At 35.7% G+C, this 25,559-nt stretch overlaps 1 long non-coding RNA gene across 2 annotated transcripts in view; it reads right to left on the bottom strand.

Annotated features, from left to right (window-relative positions):
* Positions 1–25,559, bottom strand: part of LOC119805137 — a 54,323-nt gene that overhangs the window by 20,770 nt on the left and 7,994 nt on the right. Inside the window, exon 3 of one of the 2 annotated variants that reach the window (XR_005283874.1) lies at positions 21,399–21,495. The exons of the other annotated variant lie outside the window; for it this stretch is intronic. This is a non-coding gene — a long non-coding RNA (uncharacterized LOC119805137). Of the gene's footprint in view, positions 1–21,398; positions 21,496–25,559 lie in introns of those variants that run through there. 2 annotated transcript variants of the gene reach the window in all.

Raw genomic sequence — 25,559 nt, 5'->3', positions numbered from 1 at the left:
AAATATTATTTTCATTTTAAAATGATTAATTATAAATGATTAATGGTCACAGTTAATTTCTAAAAAAAAGAATAAAAAAGAAGGAGGATATGATGTAGAAATGAATACTTTGCATTGGTATGGATTTTGGTCTATTGGTAAAATATATATTTCTTCTCTTGTTTAAAAATGTAATGTATAATTAAGAAATACAGATAAATAGATAGTCATCTATAATAATAAAACTTTTAATTATGTTAGCTAGCTTTTCTAGATATACAGAGATATATTTCAGTTAGATAGATAATCTTCAACACTTCAAAAATCTACATAATATGACATTTAAAAGGTTTTTAAGAATTTAGACTTTTCTTGACAGTGAGACATGTCTGCTTCTGGCAGCACCAATTACTTCAGAGATGCTGACGGGCGTCAAAGAAACTCATTATGGAATTTGTCTTCAACATGACAAGGCTAGGCATTTGGGCAAGAAACTCCCCTTGTCTGGACTGCTTAACGGTATCCTGGATGAACTGGACATATAGGACCCACAGAAAGATGACTGCTGAAGTTGCCTAAAGAAAGTGAGATAGTCCTTCAGGGTTCCTGCTCCATGAAAGAGTCTGTGAGACATTCTGCAAGACACAGAAGAAAGTGATTGACAGACTTCCAATACAGGCAGAACTGTCTTTGAAAGTTCCTGCTTTGTGGAAAAGTCTGCTGAATACTATGGGTCTGTGAGCTAAAGATTGGATGCCCCAACAGTACAGAAGAACTCTGGGTGACTGTCTAGGCAGCAAGATGTCTCTGTCAATTCTAGAGTTTTGGAAGTTGCTTACAATGTACTTCCTATTTACTTAGGTAATATTATATCCTTCGGAGGTCTTTAATGGAGTTGAAAACAGATAGTTATAGTTTTTCTTAGTTATGATAAAAGATAAATTAGATAAGAAATTTTAGACTCCCAAAGAAATATTGCAACTGTAATTCTTGCTTGATACCTGTTTTGTTATTTGCAATTTTCTGATGTTAAAGTTAAAATCTTCCTTTATATTTAGACAGAAAAGGGGAGATGATGTAGGATTCCCCATCTGTATGCTATGAATGTTTTTATTGTCATTAGTTAATAAAGAATCTGCTTTGGCCTATGGCAGGACAGAATATAAGTAGGCAGAAAAACTAAACTGAATGCAGGGAGAAAGAAGGCAGAGCCAGGCAGATGCCATGTAGCTGCCTAAAGAGAAAAACGCCAGAACCTTATTGGTAAACCACAGTCTCATGGCAATACACAGTCTAATAAAAGTGAGTTAATTCAAGATATAAGAGTTAGCTAGAAATATGCCTACCTAAGCTGTTGATCAAACAGTGTTGTAATCATTACAGTTTGTATGGTTATTCAGGTCTGGGTTGCCAGAAAATAAAAGAACAGTCTCTATCTCCATTTATACACACACATATACTTCAAAATAAGTAAATGAGTAAATGAATAAATATCAAAACATTAATTAATTAAACAAAAATATCAGAATGGGCTGGAGAGATGGCCCAGTGGTTAAGAGCACTTGTTCATTTGTGAAAAGAATATTCAGTTCCTAGCACCCACATGGTGGCTCACAACCATCCATAACTCCAGTTACAAGGGTTCCAACATCTCTTCTAACCTCCTTAGGCACCAGGCTCATATGTGGTAGGCATACATAAACATAGACAAAATGTTTAATGCATATAAAATTTAATAAATCTAAAAATATTTTTTAAAATATTGGCATATATGTGCATGTCAATAAGAAAATGAATTTTAATATTGTTTGCCACTTCTGGTTTTATTTGACAAAGAAAATCTACCTCTCCTGATAGTAATATAGATAGTAGCAGAAAGCAGTATGTGGGGGGAGGGATGCTTTCCTTTGTTAAGAAAGCTTAGAACTGTCCTTTCCTGCCCAAGAAATCTATTAAGATCAGTGAACTCTTCCACTGCTGTGATGAGCTCATTTACCTTAACAGCCACAAGACTGGAGAGGAAACTTAAGCAGCAACAGCTTCAGGGACTGCTAATGCCACAAAGAAGCAAAGGATGCCATGGACTGCCCCAGCCCTCTTGTACAGAGCTATACTTGATGAGAAATTTTCAGGGAGCGCCTGATTTCAGCAAAGCAAGCTTAAAGGGCTGATACTGATTCCCAAAGAGATTCACCTAGCATTTCTCTTTTTTTGTTGTTTATAAGGAGCCAGGACTTGCCCCCCAGGTGCATGGGCTGACTTTTTGGAGCCCATTCCCTATGGTGGGATGCCTTACTCATCTTTGATGCAGAAGGGAGTGGCTTGGTCCTGCCTCAACTTGGTACACCAGACTTTATTGACTCCCCGTGGAAGGCCTTATCCCCTCTGAGGAGTGGATGGGGGAGGGGTATGGGAGAAGTGGAGGGAGAGGGAATTGGGACTGGTACATAAAATTTTTAAAAATTTAAATTAAAAAAAATGAATACATGAAAAAAGTAATTTAAGGCCTGCTAAGGGCAGAGAACCAACTTAAGATATGTGTTTCAATAAGAAAATATGGAAGACCAGAAACTCCGGAGCCTTAAATGAATGCCCTTAAAAGAAGAAATTTGTGGTATGGTAGTCCACATATGAGGAAGGTATTCTGTGTTAGCTATGTTACATAGGCAGTTATTGAACTTAGGCTGTTACTATTTTTAAAGAAATAAAAGAATTTGTTAAAAAATCATCACAGAAAAGTAGAGCAAAATACACAGAACCATTAAGTACGTTGTTTGATCTCCAACATGCCCACCATACAGCCTTACCTTTGCCTTGATCTTAGGGAGTTTTGTTTGTTATTACCTCTATGTTTGGTTTTAGCATTTAATGCTTTATAAATAATTTATTTTTCTTTTTTGCTTTGCTTTTAATCTGGTTCTCTTACTGTTATCTTTAAGGATCATACAAGTCTATGTCTGACACTTCTGATTACTAATAACAATATATTTCAAGGTTTTGGAAGACTGACAGAAGTAAAACACTTTGTAACAAGAGCATAGCAGATAAAAGGAAAATTGATAAACTGGCTTTCATTAAATAAACCTTTCTTCTGGTTAAGGTGGCTTGTTTTGCTTTGTGCATTGATGCCAAATTTTGCAAGAATGATTTTGCTGCAAAGTTGATCTTTCTTCCTCTGTTAAATTGTTTTTAAACCTCTGACTTCTGTCAAAATTCAATAGAGTATATTTATAAGTATTTGTTTTCTACTTTGTTCCATGTTTTATCTTTGCTCTCTGTTACTATCTACCCTTAACACCACAGAAGGCAAAGATTCTCCATTAGACCAAATCAAATTAAAGCTCAGTTTCTTATTGATATACGTATTTGTGATTTTTGTTTAACTGAGTTATTTTTACTTACTAGCACATTACTTGAAATTATGTCAGATATGAAATTATATAGGCTAATAAATTTCTTGATTATAAAATTAATAAGTTAAGTGGTGAGTATGTGTCTATTATTCTACTAACACCACAATGTTTGGTTACTGTAGCAAGATTTAACACTAGGGAGAGTTAGTCTTTATACTTTTCTCTTTTTAAAAAAGTTAATTAATGTTTAATACTTTGCCCTGTAAATTTTACAATAGCCTTGTCTGTTTCTGTAAGAATAAAATACTTGCTTGGATTCTACTAGAAATTTCATTAAACTCAAGTGTTTGTTCAAGAATTGACATTCTCCCTATGTTGAGTCTTCCAGTTCATGAACATGGTAAGTTTTTTCCCTCATTTCAAAGGTCCTATTTGATTCATTTAATTAACATTTTATAATTTTAAGAATACAGATGCTCTAGGTTTTGGTAACTTTATAACTAAATATTTTATATTCATGAAATAGTTGTAAATGCCATTTGATTTTTTTAAATTTCATCCTTTGTGTGATCCTTTGTCCTGTAGCGTTTCTATAATTGCTAATTATTCTATGTGGGGCTTAAGTTTGGGATATATATATATATATACATATATATATATATGTATATACCTTATAGATTATTGGAAATTTCTTAAATAGTTAGAACATCTATAAATAAGGATAGCTGGATTTCTTTCTCTTCATTTTACTTCAAACTTATGATAGACAATAATCCTCACTTCCTAATAAGAGTACTAGAGACTCAGAATATCAAAGGGAAGACAATGGGCATCAATCAGCATACAATGGCTGGTTCTAGACTGAGCCTGTTATAGAACAGTCTTTAAACCCCAATGCATCACCCTTCCTCTCTTTCCTCTTTCTGAGTAATCTTATATGCCATCTAGGAGTTACCTTTCCCTCTATAACAAAAACACATGTGTACTTTCATTCTATATTTTGCATATAGTGTTTGTTTTAAGGCTTTTCAGGCATGTGACCCTTCAGGCAAGATTGACTATTAATGGATTTCTACTCTAAACTTCTAGTTTTTTTGGGGGGGGGTATCTTAGCAGAATTGGGGGGAGGCACCTAAACTAACAGGCATTAGCAGGGGTCTGTTGCTTTCTACTAATCTGTAGCTGGATTTAACCTGGATCCAAAAACTTCGTAAATTATATTTACGAAGATTATATTTCTTACAATATTCTTGTACAAAACCTGGAACTGTTTTTAATATGGTAGTTTTCAGTATTTTCAGTATAATTCTATGTAGTATGAAGAGAGGCTGCTTGTTGGTTCCTGGCCACTTAGCCCCAAAATAATCACACAGAAACTATATTTTTTTTTAAAACACTGCTTGGCCAATTACTTAAGCATATTGCTAGCAAGCTCTTACATCTAGAATTAACTCATCTCCATTATTTTATAGTTTATCATGAGGCTTGTGGCCTACCAGCAAGGTTCTAGCGTCTGTCTCTGATAGGGCTACATGGCTTCTCTTTTACTCCACCTCCTTTCTCCCAGCATTCCATTTAGTTTTTCCTGCCTAGCTCTGTTCCATCTGGTGTTTGTCTCCAGCAGGGGCTACATGGCTTCTCTTCTCGCTGTCCTTCTCCCAGCATTCTATTTAGTTTTCACTGCCTACCTAAGTTCTCCCATATCAACAGGCCAAGCCAGTTTCTTTATTCGTTAATGGCAATCACAGCATACAGAGGGAAATCCCACATCAATTCTAACTGCATTTAAAAAACTTATCTTTATACCCACAGATAAGTATAGCTTTTACCCCTCACCAAAGAAACTTCTCCTTGGAATAGATGCAGATCATTACTGAAAACCACAACTTGTCAAAAAAAAAAAAAAAAAAAGAGGATAAGTGTCACGAAGTGCCCAGACCCAAAGAATACATCTATAATACAACTGCTTCACCTAAGGTTCACGGAAAATGTATGGGGCAGAAAGATTATAAGAGCCAGAGGACCCGGAAATCTCTCATGAGAATGTATCTCCTAGATATGACAGGCAACTATACCCCTGGTACCTCACTCAACAATATGCCTGTCTAAACAAGACCTGAACAAAGAGGACACAACAGACATGCTAACCTGGAAGAGGGAAATCTCAAGACAAAGAATTACAGGCATCTAAGGAATGCTGCGAGTGTATGAATAGTTTCCTCCCCCACTCCCAAATTGGTTATCTAACACTAAATGGTCACCCTTGAAATCATATATACACAAGTAATACCAAACATTAAACAGACTTGGCAGGCTGTATTTATATATTTAGGGGGTGTATGTGTAAGAGTTGTGATTTCAAGAGGTAACAAGAAAGGTACATGGGAGGTATTGGAAGGAGGAAATAGAAAAATGACATATTGTTGTAGTGTATAATTTTTAAAAACAACATATATATACATATATATTTCATATATAGAGAGAGAAGAAGTAAGCAAAATGTATAGCTGCTTACAACATGGTTAAGTAGATAAATAAAAATGTAAGTTTTCCTTTTTTCTCTTGTTTTAAATTAAACTTGACATTTTCATACATGTTTACAGAGCATCATATCTCCTTCTACTTTCCCACTCTCCCTGTATCCCTCCCTCTTAAATAAACCCTTTCTCCTCCCTAGTAATCCCTCTTCTTTTTTCTTTAAAACTAGTTTTTTTCTAATAATTGTTTACTATTTTATAAATAATACCATCCAAAATTTCCACTTCCTCCCCTCCTTCCACTCTCCCACTCACCTCCCTCCCCCTCCAGTCCTAAGAGAGGTCAGGGGGGCTATTCCAAGGCCCTCCCCCTCCATCCAGGCTTAGGAAGGTATGCATCCCAATAGAATAGAATCCCAAAAAGCCAGTACATGCAGTAGAGACAAATTCCAGTGCTATTGTCATTGGCTTCTCACTCTGCCTCAATTGTCAGCCACATTCAGAGGGTCCAGTTTGATCCCATGCTCATTCAGTAATCCCTCTTTCATATTCATGTGTATTAAGTATTTAATCCCCTATTGCTGAATTCCTCTGCCAGTGATGCAATAAGCCAAATCAGACTGAATCAATACGTCCAGATTTAATAAACAGGGCAGTGCAAAGCCGAGCACTCCCAGGTGGCCCTCAGGAAGGCAGAGGACCCATACACAGGGCTCACACAGCTGATCTATGGGGCAAGTCTTAAATAGACAGTAGGCGTGGTCTGGAGTAGCCCTGGGGAGGGACTAACTCTTGGGGACTTTCTGAGAAGCCGCTGTTTGGTGAGCTTTCTGAGGGGGCAGTTTCTGGGGCAGAGAGAAAAGTGGGGCTTCCACCCTGTCATCATGGTTGTATTTTGTTTCGAGATTCAGTGGGGTTAACAGGACTGTCTGTGTGAATGTGGGTTTGAAATGTTCCATTGGAGCTTGATGAGGCAACCATAATCGTTCAGCTAATAGTAGTGACTCCCAATTCCCAGCACTTCTCAGTAGCCACTAGTTCAGTGGGAGTAGGACTTCTTGAGCCCCTCCCACACCCATGGTTGGCTGTTGAAAGACCTATTCTTGTGCAGGTTTGATGGGGGCAATCCAATGCTCCTTGTCATGTCAAAAGCTAGCATTTCTTAGCTCTTTCTATCTTCTGGCTCTGAGATTTCTCTTTCTTTTTCCTTTTCCCCCCCAAGACTGGGTTTTCTCCGTGTAACAATTCTGGCTGTCCTGAAACTCCCTTTGTAGACCAGGCTGGCCTCAAATTCAGAGACCTGCCTGCCTCTACCTCCCAAGTGCTGGGATTAAAGATGTGCACTGCCAATGCTCAGCCAGTTAAGGAAACCCTTAATCAGGCCCCAACTCTGGCATTCTTATTCAGCAGTGGTAAAATCAACAGATCAGAAGATGATAGCCATTCAAAAGATGGTTTCTAGTAACAGATCCACTAGGAGGGTACAGAGTACATGGAAGGGATGGCACATGGAGATTTGCAGTAGTCTCTCAGGGGGTGAAGTAAGAAAGGACATGAGCCAAATACCTTTATTGTGCTTTACACAGAAAGGAACGTGCAAAGCATAGTACACAAGTTCAGGATTGAGTGGGTGTTTTGGGTTGGCTCCGGTGCATAAAGATTGGTCCTAGTTGTCTGATGCGTGTCTTAAGAATGATTAAGGTAGTATATTCTTGACTCTAGTAAGAGTGTGGCTGGGACTGCAGTTAGTTTGCATGAAAAAAAAATCTTTCACTACCTCTCCATATTGGCTAACCACGTTAGGGCTCCCAGAGTCAGCGAGTCCCCAAGGTTAGGGAGATGAAACACAGAAACTAGTACAGTTGTTCCCAGAAGCTCCAGCATGAGTTGTGAATGTAGAGAATATCCTTGCCTTGTTTTTGATCTACAAAGTGGTAGACTTGCAGATCCTCTTTTATCAAGGAAGTTCTCTCTCTTGTTTAATGGTTCTCAACCTTCTTAATGCTGTGACCTTTTAATGCAGTTCCTCATGTTGTGGTGACCCTAACAATACATTTATTTTGTTGCTACTTCATACCTGTAATTTTGCTAATGTCGTGAATCATAATGTAACTATCTGATATGCAGGGCATCCAATATGTGGAGGTTGCAACTGACAGAATGAGAATCATTGTTCTAGGTGGTTGTGGATTGGATGCTAGAGTTTGTTGAATATTTTTCTGCAAAAATTAACATAATAATCTTTACCTTGTTAACAAAGTGGATTCCATTGTCTGAATTTTGAATGTTGAAGGACACAAAGAAACATCAACATTTGAAATAAATCCTTTTTTACACATATCTGAATTTAATTTATTGATGTTTTATTAAGGATGTTGCCTCAATGTTCATAAGAATTATTTGTCTATAGGCTTTTTTTCTCACCTTTCTGCACTGTGACTGGTTTTGATGTCACAGTAATCCTAGGCTCGAAACATGAGTTGTAAAATGTTCTATTCTTTAGAAAAGATTATATAAATTGGCATTAATTCCTCTTTAAATATTTGTTAGAATTCTCTAGTGAAACCATCTGGCTTGGAGATTTCTTTTTTGGAAGATTTTTAATAATTAATTCGCTTTCTTCCATGTTTATTAAATGAATCAAATTCTCTGTTTTATCTTGCTTGATTTTGATAATTTGTAGTTTTTGAGGAATTGGTCCATTTCCCCCTAGGTTTTAGAATTCTTCTATGATCATAAAATTTTTAATAATATTCTCTGCTGGATATATAATAATATCTCCTTTCTTTTCTTATGTTGGTGAGTTTTGCTTTCCTTCTTTTACTTATTATGTGTCTTGAATTTTGTTAATGTTTTTCTAAGAAATAGCCCTGTAAAATTTAAATTTATTATTGTTACACTGTTTGCGTGTATGTGATTGTGCATGTATAAATGCTCAAGAAGTATCTTTACAGGTGCACATGTTACTGTGCAGATATGGAGGACAGAGGATAACTTGTAGAGTTGCCTCCCTACTTCCACTTTTACGTAGAGTCCAGGGATTGAACATAGGTTATCAGGCTTGTGCAGAAAGTGCATTTACCTGCTGAACCATTTCACTGGCCCCAGGGTTTATTTTAATTTTCTATGTTATTTTCAATTTCATTTACTAATGAATCTGTAGCTATTACTTACCTCCACACACTTTGGGCTTATTTTACTCTATTTTTATGGTTCCTTGAGGTAAAATGTTAGCTTATCGATTTGAAACATTCCGTCTTTTCTAATGTAAGTATGTGTTTCTGAGCACTGATTTAGCTCTATCCCAAACATGACCTTATGTTACCTTTACTCACATTATACTAATGTTACATTACCAGTTCTGTAATATTAAGTAACATTTGTGTGTGCATAGAGCTTTTTAGCTATAGTAGTATTATCCATTTATCTTATCCATTTATTTGTTGATAGGCACTTGAGTGACTACCTTGGCTATGGTGAATGCTCCAGCAAACATCTAAGACACTGGTGTCATTTCCTTTCTATATATACCCAGTGGCTGATGAGTTTCAGTCGGTAAAGGTATGAGCCAGCAAGCCTGAGTTCAATCCCTGGGATCCACATGATGGAAGGAGAGAGCCAGTTCCTGCAAACTATGGCATGCGCATGCCCACAAACATATGAACAAACAAACAAACAATGTTTTTCAAAAGTCAAGTAGAATTGTTTTAAATAATATAAATATTATTTTTTAAAAGGTAAAGTAGATACATAGCCAGAGGAGGGACTGTGCAACAATATAGTAGTACTAATTTGAATTCTTGGGGAATTTTCGTGTATTTTCCATAAATGTAGTAACAATGTATATTTCAATTAATAATATAGCAATGTTGCCTTTTAGCCACATCATTGCCAGAACTTGCCTTTCATCTTTTTTTGAGAACAGTTATTCTAGCTTAAGTGCGATGATTGAGATGTAATTGGCTTTAATTTGAATTTCCTTGATGATTAGTGATTCTGAACACTGTGTAGCTTGAAGCTGCTTCCTCTGCATCCTGCCCTGAGGCTACCCTGTAAGAAAAGTCACGTTGTCTACTAGAAGATGAATGTCTCTGTGGAGTAGGAGAGGTTAGCACCAACTGCCAGGCATATGGCTAAAATACTCCTGTCCAGCCAACCTTCCATTCGAATGCTGCTTCAGGAGTGAGTCCAAGCAAGACCAGCTGGACAATCCAACCGGTTCATCCAAGAACGATGAAGAGACAAATGTCATTTTATGTCAAAAGGAAAAGAGACTTCCATTACTTGTCCTTTGGCTGGTGCATTTAATGAAAAGATCCAAGCATATTAATCATCTTTTCTAAGGTCCACTGGGATATGGTTCATTCTAATATAGACCCTGAGAGGTTCAAAATAAAGCTTGCATTCTACATGTAATCCTTGGTAAATCTTGCTCTTTTTCCTTAAAGAACAACTGGAAAACATGGATAGTTGTTTAGGCTGCTGTCACGACTCACATAATTTTAAAAATTCAAATAAAACAGCTGCCAGTGTGCCAAACAGCTGCCTATGCAAAGTCTGGGAAAGGGAGTCTATCTTATGCAGGGTGTGTTTGACTGAGAATTCTTAGGGAACTGCGCTGGGGTTTGTAGACCACGCTTTTAGAGCTATGTGCCATAAGCTATTACCAGCAGCTGCCTTAGCTGCGGTGTTTGTTACAACACATGAGCGAGTGAGAGAAAGAGCGATAGGGACACAGAGGGAGAGGCACAGATTGAGATTTTAAAATGTTTCCACAGATAGAGAATTTCTGGTTGATATTTGTTTGAGGATTATCTTAGGCAGTGTATCCAGCCTATCTTTTGAAAAAGGGGGTCATGTGGTAAGCATCCCATGTACCACTATCTTCTGCTATAGAGTATCCATTTGCAAGAGTAGGTTTCATGCAATAGGTTTTCCTTTTTAGGCTATGTCAAGATATAGCCCGTTTGAAAAGGGAGAAAAAGGATGCTCTAGTGAATAATCAAAGGCTTCATGGTTTGTTCAGTGCCACTGCTGTATTCCCCTATCAGTTACCATCTTACAGCTAAGATCACATGCGCAGGGGTGGTTACTCAATGCCACTTTTGCTCTCAGAGATGTTGCTGTGAAGGGTTTATTGAAGAATGAATTGGAAATGAAACCGTAGGGTGAATTTTCTCAAATTTCTTTCTCTCTTCTTTTTCAGTAATCAAATCCATCACAAAATTTGCTTATCCAAAGACTAATTTATACAGAAAATGGAAGAATCAACAATCTTATATTCCCTGGAATTATCCTTATATATCTATACACATTTGTCTACAGCCACCAGTCCATGAACCCACAATTTAGGTGTTTCTACTCCACCTTTTTGTGATATATTCTTTTTGTTTGTTTCTTTTGTGGCCTCAAAAGAAATGTCATGAACTGGTTCACAAATTTGTAGTAATGGGCAAAATCTCAACAGCTTTAAGTCCATTTTGCCAACTTCTGCATGTCTGTAGTTTCATTTCTGATCATGACTGGCAGTGCAGTCTGCAAGTGGGCTCATCTGAGATATATTACCATGATCCTTCAGTACTGCTCGACAGCCTAGGTCACTTCTCTACGCTCGAATAATTCTCTCATTATTTAAGATGTTTATGACACTCCATTGCTCCCTACTCCAAAGTTTGTATTTTCTCTGTTCATCATTTGTCTGATGATCTGACTTCTTATCGCATTCACAAACCATCAGAATGTGTTCTACTATATCCTTAACTGCCACATTTTCCAGCAGATCTCTGCACCGATATACTTTGTCTTCTCTGTAGGTAAAGCAGAGCCACAACTGCCTGGTTATATGTAAGACCAAATTCCCATATCATCAGTCCAAAAGTGATACTTTTTAGCTATTCTCTTTTTCTCCTTGTAGTTTCTATTTTGCTACCATTTCACTAACGAACATGCCAGAATAATTCCAATTTTAAAATGCTCTTTTCTTTTAATATTCATTCAAATTTTTGTTATTTTGTATTACAATGAAAATCTCTGAAGAGGTAGACTATTCAACCATGACTTCTTTCCCTCAAACTATTCCTTGAATATACTACAATATGATTTAAATAATAAATGTTGCATTGAAATTTGGATCATTGGGTCTTCTTTAGTTTGCCTAATCCAATACCAGTTTTCCATTTGCATACTCCTGGATCATTCAATACCATTCATCAAAAGTTGACAATTTTCTCCCATGAACTGCTATTTTCATTTGGTTTCCAAAGCTGGCTTTCCTTCCCCTAATTGTTACTACTTTAGTGTCTCCTAAATTTGTTTTGTTCCATGTTTCTATACATTATAATGTCTAAAGATTAATCCTTAGGTACCTGCTTCTTTTTGATTGCTTTTATTGAACTATCCATTTTCCTCTGCTCCCCTCCCTTCAACCCTGTCCCCTTCTACCCTCTTCCATGACCCCCATGCTCCCAATTTACTCAGGAGATCTTGTCTTTTTCTACTTCCCATGTAAATTAGATTTATGTATGTCTCTCTTAGGGTCCTCTTTGTTGTCTAGGCTCTCTGGGACTGTAAGCTACAGACTTTATTCTTTGCTTTATGTCTAAAAGCCACTTATGAGTAAGTATATATTATATTTGTCTTTCTGGGTCTGGGTTACCTCACTCAATATGTTTTTTTTCTAGACCTATCCATTTGCCTGCAAATTTCAAGATGTCATTTTTTTAAAACCTCTAAGTAATACTTCATTGTGTAAATGTACCACATTTTCCTTATCTATTTCTCGGTCAAGGAGCATCTAGGTTGTTTCCAGGTTCTGGCTATGACAATTAAAGCTGTTATGAACATAGTTGAGCACATGTCCTTGTTGTATGATTGAGCATCCTTTGGGTATATACCCAAAAGTAGTATTGCTGGGTCTTAACCAGGTGCCAACATTTAGTATAAGGTATAGAATTCAGATTTCTGTCACTATAACAAAATGACTGAAATAACCATGTTAAAAGGATGAAGGGTTTATTGCGGCTCATAATTTGTTTTACTAATTAATTTTCCCTAGCCTGATTACATTTTCCTTCCTCCCTCCCTCCTCTCCTCCCAGTCTCTCCCCCAATCACTTCATCTCCTCCTCTGTGTCTCTTCACAAAAGGGTAGTCTTTCCATAGATACCAGCTAGCCATGGCAGAGCAAGTTGCAGTGAGAGTAGGCACCTCCTCTCCTGTTAAGGCTGGATGAGGCAACCCAGTATAAGGAATAGGTCCCCAAAAGCAAAGCAGGCAACAGAGTCAGAGACAGCCTTTTCTCCCACTGTTAGGAGACCCACAAGAAGACCAAACTAAGGAACTGTACCATATGAGACACCTACTTCTTTTTGTTTATCCCCTCGCTTAGTGATTTCCTTATTTAAACACAATAAAGTAACATCAGTGAAGGTTTCAACTATCTTATCACCTGACCTTACATTTCAAGCAAAGTTCTTAAAATTAGCAAGCCCGAAATTAAATTCCAGTTTTCTCACCCCCTCAAACCTTCTCCTTCAGTGCTTCCCATTTTAATAAGTGGTAGAAATATTCGTATATTAGCTTAAATCATAACAGTTTGAGGAATCTCCACATTGATTTCCATAGAGACTACACTAGTTTTTACTCCCACCAACAGTGAATAAATATTTCTCTTTTCCCACATTCTTACCAGAATCCATTGTAATTAAAAAAAAATCAGCCATTGTGACTAGGGTAAAAGGAAATCTCAAATTACTTTTAATTTGCATTTTTCCTAATGGCTAAGAATGTTGAAAAAGTTTTGAAATATTTCTCAGCCATTTATATTTCTTCCTTTAATAATTCTCTGTTTCATTATATATCCCAATTTTGAATGGAGGTTTTCTTTTTTGGTGTTTAATGTTGAAAAAATATTTATTTTTGATTATTTGTTAATCTAGGCACAAACCCTCTGTCAGATGAATGTCTAGTTAAATGTTTTTCCCATTATGAAAACTGTCTTTTCACTCCAATGATGATATCCTTTACTATATAGAAGCTTTATAGAAGCTTTATAGAATTGACAAATGGGACCTTATAAAACTATAAAGCCTTTCTTTTTTCCCCCAACCCTTATCATTTTAGTTTTAAGATCACTGAAACCTAATTCTGCTATCAAAACACATCATTTAATGTAAAAATACTTGTCTGCACACATAGGAAATACCTATTGTTTTTAAAAATAATTTAATATGCTAAAAGGTATTAAATTTGTTTCCCTGCCAAAAAAAAAAAACTATAAAGCTTCTCCTGTACTATGGAGAATTTTGTTCAGAAAGTCTGTTCTTGTGCCTTTAAGTTAAAGCTTATCGCTATTTTCTCCTCTAACAGATTCTGGGCATCAAGTCTTATGCTGAAGTCCTTGATCCACTTGCAGATAAAGGGGCTTGTTTCTTCCAAAATGTAAGTTATCCAGTTTGACTAGCACCACTTATTGAAGATGTTATCTTATCTTTAATTTTTGGCCTCTTTGTTAAAAATCAGGTGATTATGTGTGCATGGATTTATATCCGGGTCCTCAATTCTTTTTCATCGATCAATGTATCGTTTTTGTGCCAGTTTCATAGTTTATAGCTTTGAAATATTACTTGAAATAAGGGATAGCAAGACCTCCAGCAGTGTTTTAATTGATCAGAATTATTTTGGCGTGTGTGTATGTGTGTGTGTGCGCGCGCGCACGCGTGCATGTGCTTTTCCAAATGTAATAAAATTTAAGCTTATTTTTTCAATTGTTATAAATAATTGTATTGAAATTGTGATGTGATGGGGAATTGCACTGAGTCCATATATTGGTTTTGGTAGGATATCATTATCGTAGTATTAATCCTATCATCCCATGACCACAGGAGGTCTTTCCATTTTCTGGTGTTTTCTCAATTTCTTTCATCAGTGGCTTCAAGTTTTCATTGTATAAGTCTTTCACTTCCTCAATTATATTTATTCCAAGGTTTATTTGAAATTATTGTAAGTGGTATTGCTCCCCTAATTTCTTTCTTGGTATGTTTTTCATTGGTACATAGGAAGGATACTGTTTCTCATTGTTTAATTTTGTATATCGCTACCTTGCTGAATGTATTTATTAGATCTAGAAATTTTGTTGAAGTCTTTGGGGTCTTTTATATATAAAATCATCCTATCTGAAAATAAAGATACCTTGACTTATTTCTTTTCTATTCGTGTCCCTTTTATCTCCTCTTATTGGCATAAGACTCCTAGGACTATATTGAATCAAGAAGGATCCTAGTATTATTTCTGATTTTAGTGAAAATATTTTGAGTTTCTCTCCATTTAGCTTGATATTGCCTGTAGGCTTGTTGTATACTTCATTATGTTGAAATATGTCCTCTGTATCCTTAGATTCTCCAGGACTATTAACATAAAAGAATGTAAAACATAAAACTATTAACATAAAAGAACTTTGTCAAAAGGCCTTTTCAGCATCAAATGAGATGATCCTGTACTTTCTGCCTTTGAGTCTATTTATATGGTAGATTAAATTTTATTGATTTATATATTTGGAGCTATCCATGTCTCTCTGGGTTGAAGTTGAATAATTCATGGTAGAAAATTTTTCTTACATGTTCTTGAATTTAGTTTGTGAATATTTTACTGAGAAAACTTGTGGCTATGCTCGTCAGGGAGATTGGCTTATAATTTGCCTTTTTTGGGGGGCGTCTTTGTCTCTTTTTGATATCGGGGTAATACTAGAATCATAAAAAGAATGTTGAACTGTGCCTTCCCTTTCTATTTTATATGATAATTTGATGAATATTAGTATTCTTCCTTGAAAAATCTAGTCGAATTCTGTCTGTGCTGAATCCACAAGGAAGAAGGAAGCTACTTCTTTGACTGCTTCCTCTTGCCTTGCTAGAAAATCCATTCCTTCAATGGAATTAAAGCCTATTTCTTTGGGATTCAAGAGAATACTGAAGACAAACTGAGAAATTCAGCTTCATGAGCCGATTAACTACTGAATTATTGGACTTTCCCTTTGTAGCTAGCCATTGTGGACTGCAGCTTGTAAGTCATTAAAATAAATCCCTGATATATATATATATATATATATATATATATATATATATATATATATAGAGAGAGAGAGAGAGAGAGAGAGAGAAATTTAGTTTATAAGTTTTGTTACTCTAGAGAACATTGACTAATACATACTACATCTTTATTTAACTTCAGTAGGTTATATGCATCTAGAAATTCATCCATTTCTTTTGGATTACCCAGTTTAGTTAAATATAAATTTTAACAATATGTCCTTATGACTCTGAGTTTCACCAATGTCTATTGTAATGTCTCACTTTTATCTACAATTTTTATTAATTTGTGTCTCCTCTCCCTTTCTTTTGGTTAATTTGACTAAAGGTTTGTTAATCTTAATAATCTTCTCAAAGAACCAATTCTATTTATTTTTAATTAATTACAGTCCTGATTTTAATATTTTCCTGTCTAATGCGGGGTGTTGTTTGGAAGAACTTTCAGACAAAGTATGTTTAAACAACATAAAGAAGACATAAATATACACAAAAGAACAAATAAATGACTTAAAAAAGGAAATAAATCTAAGATATAAAAGTAGACACCAACAAAGAGAATTGCTAAAGAGAAGCCAAACTGAAGTGATGCTACAAATGAAATACTATATAAGCCAAATAAAAACCTTAGTGAAAATCCTCACCAATATGATTGATTAGATGGAAAACAGAATCACAGCCTAATATGGGAGAACTCTGGGACAACATAAAAGAACTTGACCTTTGGAATATGAACAAAGAAAGAGAAGAATACTATCATGAATACAGATAGAATATTTTCAGGAAAAGTCAAAGAATAAAATTGCCTCAGAGATGCCCAGTCAGGTACAAGAAGCCTACAGATAGACAAGAACAGAAAAGAAACTCACCATGACATATTATAGTTAAAACGTTAAAAACACAGAACGACAAAAGGGTATTAAAAGTTGTAAGAGAGAAAGGTCACATCATTTATAAAGACAGACCCATTAGAATAATATTTCATTAACTGACAGAGACTTTTAAAGCCAACAGGGTCTGGAAAGATGAATTCCAAGGTCTGAAAGCCAGAGTTGTCAACTCAGACTATTATACACAGTAAAACTATATGTTAATGTTGAAGGATAAATAAAAAAAACTTTCCACAATGAAAAGAAAAATAGAATAAATAAATTTATTACATGTAAGTTAGATCTATACAGGATGCTGGAAAGGATACTTTCAGATACAGGATGTTGGAAGGGATACTTTCATCTGAATACGATTAACAGTCCAAAGAAGACATGGAATTAATAAACAATTCCAGAACAGTTTAATTAAAAGTGGGGTCTAAGCTGGGCAGTGGTGGTGCATGCCTTTAATCCCAGCACTTGGGAGGCAGAGGCAGGCAGATCTCTGTGAGTTCAAGGCTAGCCTGGTCTACAAGAGCTAGTTCCAGGGCAGGCTCCAAAGCTACAGATACCGTGTCTCAAAAAGTGGGGGGAGGTCTAAGAAAAGACCACAGAGCAGCAAAAAGGGACAAGAATTAATATATGTTTCAATAATAGCTCAATATTAATGGTCTCAATTTCCCCAATAAAATGACACAGATTAACAGAAATCAGGATGTATATTTTTACTGCTTCCAAGAAACATACCTATCAATGATAGATACTGCCTTATTTAAAAGGATGAAAAAAGGTATCCTATTCCATCCAAATTAAGAAATAAGCAGGTTTATCAATTCAAATACCCAGCAAATAGACTTCAAACGAAAACTAGTCAGAAGAGAGAAGGAAAGTCACTTCATACTCATTGAAAGAATAATCTAAACAAATGTACCAAACACAGAGGCACCCAATTGAAAAAACACTATTAGATCTAAGAACTGCTGATTAGCCCCAACATAGTGATGGGGGTGACTGTAACACCCCATTCTCACCCTTAAACAGGTCATTTAAAAAAAAAACTAAACAGACACACTGGAGTTAAATAATATCATAAATAAATGGACCTAAAGGACAACTCCAGAGCATTCCACCTAAACACTAAACAATACACTTTTTTTCAGCAGCCCATTGAATTTTCTCTGAAATTAACCACGTATTAGAATACAGAGTCTTAACACATATTTCAAAAGGAACTAATATCCTGTACTCTATCATATCACAATAGAATAACTCTAGATGTCAACTACAATAGAAAATATAGGAAGAACACAAACTGATGGAGACTGAAAGAGCAAACTAGTGAATTATAATTGGGTAAAGGAAGAAATCAAGAAGCAATTTACAAATTCATAGGTTTGAATGAATGTGAAAACACAATATACCAAAATCTATGGGACACAGTGAAGGTAGCTGTCAAGAGGAAAATAGCACTAAATGCCTGCCTCAAAACGTGAGAGATGACAAATGAATAATGATGCACCTGAAGGCTTTGGAACAAATCAAAACAAAGACTCTAGCTTAGACCCTCCTATGTCACCACTGCTGCCAGCCCACTCCAGGTCTTAGCCACAGTGAGCTCATTCAGATGATCATGAAAGTCTCCTGCCCTCTTTTTCCCTTTCATATTTACTCCCGTATAGTTCTCCCTTTTTATAGTTTTCAGGAAGAACAATCTAAACTATGTAAGTATATGCCATTCCCATATTTAAAATTTTCCAATGGTTTCCCGTCACATTCAGAAGAATATATACAGTTATACAGTCTTTGTTGTGGCCTTCATAGTCCCTGACCTTATGTTTTTGAGACTGTTTCTCTGACCTCATTCAGTAGCACTGACATTTATTTTTAAACTAAACTTGAGCTGCACACTGGCCTTCTATTTTTTTTTCTAGTACAACAAAGACATTCCCACCTCAGAGACTTTGCATTCTGTTTTTGCAACGTTTTCAGAGCTTAGTTCATTCAGATATCAGCTTAAATGTCACCTCCTTATTGAATCATTCACTGAAAACTTTATCTTCAATGGATTTAACCAAAATTCTATTCTCATAAACTGATGAATTTACTTTTCATAGCACTCCTAAAACTAAACTACCATCTACTAATCACCTTTGTTTATTTTGTTCACTCTGCATCCATTGTCTAGAATAGTAATGTAACTAAGTACATAGTTAATAAATATTGTTGAATTAATTAACCAATAGCCTCCTGAAATTTTTTCCAGAAAAAGGGCTGACTGCTTTGGCCTTAATAGGCCTAGGATAGTCTGTAGAGAATGGAGGCATATGTTTTCTTTTAATCCTAAAATGATCTTTTTAAGTCACAATGAAAATTTCAGAATATCAGCAAGGGCACATTTTAATCTTTGTAAATTAAAGTATATAAATAAAATTTAGAATTCCTTGGGATTACCACAATGAGAAGCAGTTCCTATGATTCCCGTTTGACACAAGTTGTTACCTGAATGAGAAATATGGTTGACAATTTTCAACTTAGTTCAAAAGTTATGAATATTTCTAATAGTTCCTGATTTAAATTTTTAAAATGCAGCTATATCTTTAAAGTAAGAAAATTTTGATCTAATATCTGATCATAAGGAGGTTCATACCCAAAGTGCAGGAACTTTTTAAAGAGCTGACATTTTGACGAAATGTACAGGCATGTTTAAAGTTGCTGTCATTCTATGAGCAGAGCCTCCAGGTCATTCTTTTCAAGGACCTGTTAGTCATTTAAGTGAGAGATTACTTTTTCCATCAGACCAATTGAGAATCTATTACTAAATGTCAAAACTGATGTTCCTTTCTTGGTTCATGATTGAAAAAGTTAGGCTAACACATGTGAACTTTTAGTCTTAGAATTCCATCAATGAACTTTCCCCACAGTGTCTGCTAGTAGGTAAGAAAATGATTGAAGTGGCAGGAAGTAAAGACTAGTATCATTTATAATTTCTTTCATGCACATGTGTGGCTGGGGTTGTATATGACATAGATATGCAATATTTTCTTTGAGTGAAACTGTTCTTGGCTCACAGGATTAAGTTATGTGTCAGAATTTTATGGTGTTTCTCAAAGGGCTCTGATTCCCAGATGCTTCATCATCTAAACCAGATGGACAATCTTCCCTCGCAGAGAAATAAACCAAAATTTACTCTAAGAATACATTGTCCTGTTTTTTTTTTTAAAAAAAATCGTCTTTTAAACTTCCATCAGATTTTTAAAATTTTGATCCAATATGACTAAAAATGACATGGGTGTTTACAACTGTAAATTAGAAATTCATAATTCACCAAGTTAAAACCATTGTGGCTCTTTTTAAATATATAGTTTTAAAATTTGAGGTTCTTATATATTTATATTCATGTCAGTAGTTTAATTTTTACCTTATATAGGGGATAATGCTCCTTCCAAGAGCCATAGGCTACAAATTTAAAAGCCTAGCATCAGATGTCAGATATTTCAACTTGAGTCAGTGATCAGAAGTGTCCCAGAGATCCACAAAACAGTATGCGCTATTGCCATTAATTTTTGTTGACCACCAGAACTTGATAAAATTCTATTGCTGAAGAAAACAAACCCTTTGCTCACAGGGTGTGGATAAATCAAGTCGATATTGACAAGAAAGCTTCCTCCTTGTTGGCTAGTTTTTGTAGTACTAGAAGGTGGAGGTTGCTGCTGGAGAAAACAGTGAACAATAGACTTACACAACCATGAACCCTATGAGCTATGATAATGAGCAGTGTGGCAAGGCATGCCCATGGGTGCAATATTGTAAGGGAATGTTGACTGGATTGATCTTATTCAAGGCTTGTGAAAACAATTACATCTTTTTGAGGTCTTGAATACGTAGGTCATGGGATTTCTGGAAGACCCTGTTTTGCCCTGGTTCTCTCCCACCTCTGGTTATTACAATCTTTTGATACCATCCTCCACAATGGATCTTAAATTCCATGAGAAAGAGATTTACTATCCACTTAACTATTGCCAGCAGACAGCTTCTGGGGGAAAGACAGTTTCTTTAAGTGTAAGGCTCCTAGTAGGTTGACTGTGCTCCAGTGTATGGCCCAATACTCATATGAATATAGGCAACACAAATTAGACACAGTGGGTTATTGAAAAAAATTAAAAAGAGACACAAATTTGGGAGAAGGTAGGAATGTGGAAGATGAATCTGAGTTAGTGGGAGGGGGCGTGAGAAGGTAAATATAATAAAAACACATTATATTAAGCTACAAAAGACTCAATAAAATAATATATAATGTTTAACATCTAATAGGGAATTTGGATTTGTAAGATTAATATATTTATTTTATGACAATGCATTCTCATTTAAAATATAATAAATCATTTTCTGTTTTGTTTTACTTTAAACAGCAAAACTATCAATGTGGTAGAGTTTATTTCTTATGTAGGCATGACAACTGTAATATACAGCAGTTCATATAATAGTAAATTACTTTGCAGAGAATCAGTGATTAAGACAGAAGTATAAATGTTGGTCATTGTTACACTGTCTAAGTCAGCATTATATTTCTGTGAAGAAGCACCATGCTCATGGCAACTCTTATAAAGAAAAGCATCAAAATGGGGCTTGCTTACAGTTTCAGTTTCAGGGGCTTAGTACGTTGTCATCTTGGCAGGAAGCAGGGTGGTACACAGGCAGACATGGTGCTGGAGAAGTAGCTGAGAGTTCTACATCTCAATCTGCAGGCAATAGAGAAAGACTCTGGGCTTGGAAATTATCTTAAAATGTAAGAGCTAGATAGAAATATGCCTGAGCCATTGGCCAAACAGTGTTGTAATTAATATAGCTTTTATGTGATTATTTGAGTTTGGGTGGCCGGGAAACAAAAGCACAGTCTCTGTTTACAAAGGAACCTAGATTAAAATGGAGCATTTCTTCACACTTTTGCCCTGTTCTCACTCTTAATAACTTTTGAATTCCTTATAACAATGACATTTCAGAAATATAAAAATCAAGGGTTAAGAATAACAAAGGATTTGCTTCAGTTTACATGGGAGTAAGCAATAGAGAACACAGTATGCAATCAAATGCATACGGGTAAATAGCTATTCAAGTCTTCATTTTGTGATTCTGGTTTGTCATTCTAACACTGACACTCAGTACTCTTTCTAGGCATAGTATTTCAAAAAGACAAAAAAAGAGAATATAATGAAGAACTGTGCATCAGCTACTACCTACCTACCTACACACACACACACACACACACACACACACACACACACACATGTATATATCCAGAAACCTTCATTTGTCTCTCCTTTTATTCTTCCTACTTCTACATTTGTTACCAACATATAGAAATACAATGGATTTTTTCACATAATGGTCCTGTATTTAGTAAATTTTGCGTACATTCTTGTGAATATTTTCTCTATAGAGCCAGGTTTAGCCAACCTGTGGCCCTTGGGATACATATAGCCAAGGAGAGTTAGTAAAAATAATAAGAACACACAAATAGAGAATATTTTGTAGTTATAGATTGAATAATATTAGAATGCATAAATATCTAAAATGATATATAAATTCAATGCCATTTCTAGAAAAAAAATCAATGAAATAGTCATTGAAATAGGAAAAAATCCTATGGCACATAGCAAAATACAAAAGATCCAGAAAAGCTAAGTCAACCATTTTCTTTAAATTGTTTGAAAATTTTATACGGTAAATTTATTTCATCATATTCTTTCATATCCCACAACTTCTCCCTCCCTACCTAACTTCGTGGGGTTTTTTGCTCCTAAAATAACTATTAAAACGACAAGGAGTCCATTTTGCATTGATCAGCTGTCATTGAGGAGAGAGCCTGCCCTGAAACGTCATTGCTATGCCAGAGATATTCCTTTGGGGAAAACCAATTCTCCCTTTGTAGCACCTATCAATTGGCTAGGAGTGGGACTTTGAGTTCACCTCCTTTCCTCTGTGCTAGGATGTTTATCTGGCTTGAGTTTATGCAGTCTTATACCTGTTGCCACAGTCTCTATGAGTTCACATATACGTCTGCCCTGTTGTATCTGGAAAACTCTGCTTCCTTAAATTTATCTACAACCTTTGACTCTTACATTTTTTTCCTTCCCCTCTTCCACATAGAACCCTGAGTCCTGAGGGGAAGGATGTGATAAAGACATCCCATTTAGAGGTAGAACTCCAATCTCTTACTCGATGCATATTGTCCATGTGTAGTATATGCTAATTACCGTGAGAAGAAGTTTCTCTGATGAGGCTTAAGCATTGTACTGATCTATGGGTACAGCAATCTGTCATTAGGAGTTGTTTAATTGCTATGTAGCTAAGACAATCACAAGCAATAACAGAAAAGCTGAAAGCTATACACTACCTGGCTTCAAATACGCTGCAAAGCTCTACTAATTAAGCTTCATAACACCGGCATATAAACAGACACAGACATCAAAGGAAACGAATAAGGAGCCCAGAAATAAATCCATGGATTTATGCGCAATCATTTTTTGACAACGTTGCCAAGAACACATAATGGAGAAATTACATGTCTTCTGTACATTGTGTCGGGAACCCTGGATATCCACACGCAGAGGAATGAAACTGAACCTTTATTTCAAAGCGCATAAAAAAATCAACTTGAAAAGAATACTTAAATGTGAAACCAGAATCTATACAATTACTAGTAGAAAAACTTAGAGGCAAAATTTCATGACAATTATCCAGGTAACACTTTTTTTTTGGTATAGTATGATGGGTGGTTTATGACTCCAAAAACACAGATAACAAAGGGGAAAGTAGATAAATAGGACTATTGAAAACTTAAGAGTTTCTGCACAGCAAGTGAAAAAAAACAAACTGATGTAACAACTTAGGAATGTGAGAAAATATTTGAAAGTAGAATATATGATAAAGAGCTATTCTGCGAAATGTACAAAAACTCAAATAACTTACTAAATAAACAATGAACTTGAGTTGAAAACTGGGCAAAGGACCAGCACAGACATTTCTTCAAGGATGCCATACATATAATGAAAAAAAGTCAGCATGATTAAGGAAACAGCAAATAAAATGATATCAGAACATAATCTTGTGTCTGTTACAATGGCTATTCTAAAGGGTAAAAAGAAACAGTCATTAGTGAAGTGTAGAGAACAGGGGAAGCTTGTATACTGCTGATGGGAATACATGTTAATGAAGGCACCATGTAAACACTAGGTAGTGTGTCGAAAACTTTAAAACTAACCTAAATGCCCCTCAACCAAAGAATGGATAAGGAAAATGTGGCACATTTACACAATGGAGTACTACACAGCAGAAAAAAAATAATGACAGCTTGAAATTGCAGACAAATGAATGGAGCTAGAAAACATTATTTTGAGTGAGGTAACCCAGACATAGCAAGACAATTATCACATGTATTCACTCATAGGTGGTTTTTAAACATAAAGCAAAGAAAGCCAGCCTACAAATCACAATCCCAGAGAATTTAGACAACAATGAGGATCCTAAGAGGGACTTACAGTAGATCTAATCTACTACATGGGAAGTAGGAAATTGGGAGCATGGGGACCTTGTGGGAGGGTTGAAGGGGTGGGGTGAGAGGCAGGGAAGGGAGCAGAGAAAATGTAGAGCTCAATAAAAATCAATAAAAAATAGAAAAAAAAACTAGCCAGGCAGTGGTGGTGCACACCTTTAATCCCAGCACTTGGGAGGCAGAGAGGAGTCGATTTCTGAGAGTTCAAATTCAGCCTGGTGTACAGAGTGAGTTCCAGGACAGGCTCCAAAGCTACACAGAGAAACCTTGTCTCAAAAAACAAAACAAAATTAAACAAGACCTTTAAAACTACAGATCTGGAGAGATGGGTCAGTGGTTAAAAGTACTTTCTACTCTTGAAGAGAACCTGAGTTCATTGGCTCACAGCTGTTTGTTTATGAACAGCTGCACTCATGTGCACAACACCCCCCACAGATACATACACACATGAGATTTAAAATAATATAAATAAATAAGTTTAAAACTATACTTGTCATATGATCCATCAGTGCTATTAACACTGATTTCACATCTGAAGGAAACAAAATTAATATGTCAAAGTGATACCCTCAAAAGTTCATCACACTACTCTCAATAGTCAAGAAAGGGAATCAATAAAATTGCTTATCAACAGATGAATGAATTAAAGATGTTTGTATAAATAATATAACATACTGATCCTTATACAACAAAATCCTGTCATTTACAGCATGGGCGCACTGTGTGTATGTTATGCCAAATGAAATAAGTCATACAAATACATATATACATACATACATACACACACACATGCAAATGCTACATGGTATCACTCACATGTTGAAGCTAAAAATGTTGAACTCAGAATAGAATAGTGATTACTAAAGGTTTGGGGGAGATTCTTGTCAAAGAATATGAAATTTTGTTTAAGGAAAACAAGTTTGGGAGCTAAAGAGAGATGGCTCCGTGGTTAAGAGGGCTCTCTGCCTAATCAGAGGACTAGAGGATCAAACAACCACATACCAATCTGGGTGTCCCACGAACTCCTGCAACTACAGCCCCCAAGAGATCCAACACCTTCTTTTTGTTTCTGTGCATGTATAAACATGTGCATCTATACACACATATCCACACTGACTAACAGAGATAAACACAAACAAATATGCAAATACACAAATAAATATGCAAAAAATAAATCTTCAAAAAGATAAAGAAAGTCAACACATCTATTTGTGCAACATGGTGACTATGTAACCCTTGCTGTCCTAGAAC

This window comes from Arvicola amphibius, chromosome X, assembly GCF_903992535.2.
Source record: "Arvicola amphibius chromosome X, mArvAmp1.2, whole genome shotgun sequence".
Taxonomy (NCBI): Eukaryota; Metazoa; Chordata; class Mammalia; order Rodentia; family Cricetidae; genus Arvicola; species Arvicola amphibius.
Note: the sequence above shows the minus strand (reverse complement) of the source record. Positions and strands in the feature narration are given on the sequence as shown.